The sequence below is a fragment of the Lontra canadensis genome, unplaced genomic scaffold (assembly GCF_010015895.1).
Source record: "Lontra canadensis isolate GAN:19392208 unplaced genomic scaffold, GSC_riverotter_1.0 scaffold73, whole genome shotgun sequence".
NCBI lineage: Eukaryota > Metazoa > Chordata > Mammalia > Carnivora > Mustelidae > Lontra > Lontra canadensis.
The window spans coordinates 10387329-10391737 of NW_022631067.1; positions in this window are offsets into that span (position 1 = coordinate 10387329).

The following is a 4409-nucleotide window of genomic DNA, read 5'->3' on the forward strand; positions in this document are numbered from 1 at the left end:
ATAGGTACCAAAGTTAGCTCCAAGGATGTTGGGGAGACATATTATCTTTCAGGACATAAAATCAAGACACATGGGGCTACCTAGTTCCTGGAGGAATTTTCTTTACGCACCAGAAGGATTAAGAACAGCTGCCTCTTTCCCCTTTATAAGCAGAGATAAATCATCTCTGCAACCCCCCTCACCTAGGGTATGTCCACTACTTAGATAGGAAATATCCCCATTGGCTCTTATATGTCACCCAGATGTTCAAGGGGTTGACACACTGACATTTACTGAGCAATAGTAAGAAATCTCTTAGACGTTCCAGGTTGGCAAACATGTGGAGATTCACGGACATGACACCTGGAGGGGACATGGAAACTGCACCCTTTCCCCATGCCTGGCTCTATGCCCCCCTTCCATCTGGTCGTTCCTAAGTTATGTGCTTTCATAATAAATTGCTGATGTAGAGTCAACTTGCTCCTGAAAGTCGTGAGAAGACATGGCGAGGAAGAGAGTCGACCACACGCAGCACCATGGCAGAAAAAAGCGACAAATTCAATTTTTTAGACGTGGTACAGCTTTGACACTCCATGACAAGTGCAAGATAATGAGCACTAAAGGAAGCAGTTCTCAACGGAAATAAGCCTTGCCTTGCACCATGGATCTAGTCAGTCAGATTCCCAGGGGGCTGAACTTGGCCTTGGCATGGAGTATAGGTCTCCTTTGCCAATGGCATTGAGTATGCCAAAGGCTCTGGGCGGACCACAGGACACTCCACTATTAAGCCTGTCTGGAGTTGCAACCTTCTGAAGGTGTGTGCCTCTGGGCTGAGAAGTGAGCACAGGCCCAGGCCCGCTCTCGTCTGTGTGTAGCACAGGACACACAGGCCTGCTGGTTTCCTGCATTAGGGTGCAGCTAGTCTCCCATTCTGGGGGACCCTGTGTTGGTCTCCACTCATCACAGTTTGGAAGGAGAGGCCGCCTCTAGGAGAGAATCCCTGCCAGTCACCCCGACCTCCGCTCCCGGTTGTCTCTCAAAGTTCTGCCTGTCCACGCAGCCCATTTTATTCCTAAAGGCTCCCAGTATTAGAAGGTGTACCGAGACCTAAGGGTCCATCTCAGTCAGCACCCGATTCAGACTGGCCTGAAGCCAGCCCCTCAAGCAGCAGCTTTTAAAGTGGGCACAAATTGGGGCACCTGGGTGGCTCAGCGGATGAAGCCTCTGCCTTCGCTCACGTCATGATCCCAGGATCCTGGGATCGAGTCCCACATCTGGTTCTCTGCTCAGTGGGGGGCCTGCTTCCCCTTCCCCCTCGGCCTGCTTTTCTCCCTACTTGTGATCTCTCTGTCAAATAAATAAATAAAATCTTAAAAAAAAAAAAAAGTGGGCACAAATTACAGTCCTGTGGCGTTGCAAGGGTTAGCGCTGCAGGCACGCAGAGCCAGCCCCCCAAGGAGCAGCCCCCCAGCACGGGCAGCAAAGGGGGAGGAGACCACCCGCCCCAACACTGAGGCCAGACGCCCACCGGAAGCCCCGAGACACTGGGACCCGGATGTAAGGCCCGACCCAGACACAAGTGAGGGAGGACGTAAAAGCAGAGCCCCAGCAGTGCAGTCCCAGCCCAGATGCAAACCCGGCAAGCAGCAAGGGGAGACCCCCGGAGACCCGGCCCTGGGGCCAGGACAGCCGCGGACACCCGTGTGTCAGCCTAGATGCCGCTCCACAGCGGAGGCCGCCTAGCCCTGCAGGGTGAGTCCTCACGTCGTGGCCTGGGGTCTTGGGGCTCCAGCGGGAGTCTGGAGGTGGGAGCTGGGGCTTGCAAGCTAGAGGTTTGGGGGGCTCGTCCCTCGGGTGCAGGTCTTAGAAGCTGGGGCGCCAGATGTGACTCAAAGCCTTGCCCTTCAGGGCCTCTATCCCCCCGTGGCGGCAGCCCGCCGGCCCAGCCGAGGGCCTCACCCCTGCACCAGGCAGCCTCTCCTACCTGCTTCCGGGCGCCCCCAGTCGGGGGCGGTGCTCTCCGCGACCTTGTGCCGCAGCGCGCATGCGTCTGCCTTCCCCGGCGTCGCCAAGGTGCGGGGGCAGCTGCGGCCGTGGCGGCTCCTCAGCCCCACTAGCGGTGGTGGCGTGGGGACAGACGGCCGGCACCCTTCGAGCCACAGCCCCTGCGGGATCTTGTCACCCTCATGCTCCGGGGTTGCCCATTTTCTTCCCTCCTGTCACACTGCTTGGCCCCGCTCTGTACAGGAGTTAGTAAAAGGGGACCAAACAGGTGACTGAGGTCAAGGGCTGTGACCCTGCGGGGCCTTGAGCTGCCGAAAGCAAGGGCTGCATCGCTGTGCACTTTCACGGAGTAGTAAAGAAATAATCCTGAGAGAGGACACAGTCTCTGAGAAGCTGATCGATGATGATTATAAAATCATAGTTTATGGAGTAAAAACTGTTCACAGGCTTCCCCCCCACCTTGGAGGGACAAAAAGCATATTTAGATAATATTTCTGTAATTATTTATTTATTATTAATTATTTATTAAAATTATTTTAAATTTCTATCTTGCGATAGAAGATGATCCTCTTATTTAAAAAAAAAAAAAAAAAGATGGGGCGCCTGGGTGGCTCAGTGGGTTAAAGCCTCTGCCTTCGGCTGGGGTCATGGTCCCGGGGTCCTAGGATCGAGCGCCGCATGGGGCTCTCTGCTCAGCGGGGAGCCTGCTTCCTCCTCTCTCTGCCTGCCTCTCTGCCTACTTGTGATACCTCTCTGTCAAATAAATAAAAATAAAATCTTAAATAAAAAAAAAGTGGGGAAGGGGAGGGAAATCGCTGCTTTGGAACACCCCTTGTGTGCATTCAGAATGAAATTAATGAAGATGACTATGAGAAACTCAACAGACACCTTTTAATTGTGTTTGTTTCCATCATTGTAATCGGAGTTTTTAGTAGAATGAGTCCAAACGTCGGCACGTTTCCATCCTTACCATTAACTTGGTAGGAGAACCCAACGCAGAGATGGGTCTACTGTGTTTTTCTGTCCAGCTGTAAAGATGCTTTCCTATCCCGCTGTAAAGACCGCTTTTTGCCTCCAGGTTTCCAAGGAGATTTCTAATATAATAGTTACTACAATATCAATAATCCTGACAGCAATAGGTATAAAAAAATTTTATTTCTTAAGTATGCACACTATGGTATGTTCCAGGCCTTCCCAGCCACCTGGGAAGGGTCAAAGCTAGTGAGAGCTATAAAAACAGTGACATGGGAATCTGGAGGCTAGAGGTCCTTTGGAAAAATGTCCTCACCTATGGCTTTTCAAATGTTTTTTGCTGTGTTTTATTTTCAGATCAATCAATGCTTTCCTTTCTTTAGGGGATATTAAAAACCAATAGTAAATAATTAATTAATTACAGAAATATTTTCTAAATATGCTTTTTGTCCCTCCAAGGAGAAAAAAAATCCTGTGAACACAAAGCAATAGTTTTGTTTTTTGTGGGTTTTTTTTTTCTTTTCTTTTCTTTTGTGTGTGTGTGTGTGTGTGTGTGTGTGCATGCGCACGCACACCCGCAATGGCGTGAAGGTAACAACAAAGGTGTCCATGTGTTGTCTCAAACATGCTGTCTTTTGAGTCCCTGTTGGTTTTCTCAAGCCAAAGGCAGGCAGGAACCAAAAAGCTCATAGTCCTTGGAGTGTGTTCCTCTACCTCAAATCCCCCAAACAAAGCAAACAGATGAAAGCCGTTTCCTTGTTCCAAAGACAACTGAGGTCTTTCTGAAATGGAAATGAATTCTCAAATTCTTCCTTCCTACACCTTTCACAGTGTTAGTAACTACTATAACTTTTGGAGAGCCAGCCTTTGCCAAGCCTTGTTAGCTATCCTATTACTAACCCCTATAACTGGATGAGGTCATTATTATTATTATTATTTTATAGATGAGAAAGGCTGCGCATAGGTAACCTACACAGAGCGACTGATGAGTAAAACAGTAAGCTAACATTGGGACACATGACCTAACCCAAAGTCCAGGCTCCTTCTTCTGTGTCTCTTGTTTGGAAGCCTCCCTGTCAAATACTATCTAGTGAAATCTGGTGAGAGGTTTATTGGTTTGGTTGGTTTGTTTTTTAGGATGATTAATTGGCAAAGTATCAATGATACAGACATTTGAAAAGTTTGGGTTTCTAACATAGGGACACTTACTTTATGACAAAGCAATGCAAAGCAATTTTAGGGTGTAGGTTAGATAGCCACATGGAAAACAAAGCATATCTATTCCCTATACCTCACACCACGTAGAAGAACCTTCCCCAGATAGATCTAAATGTGTGAAGTAAGCTGATAGTTTTATGAAAGATAAGATAGAAGAATATATTTATTGCCTTGGTGTAGGAAAAATATTCTTAAACAGGACATAAAATATACTAACCTTAATTTAAAAGTTGAAT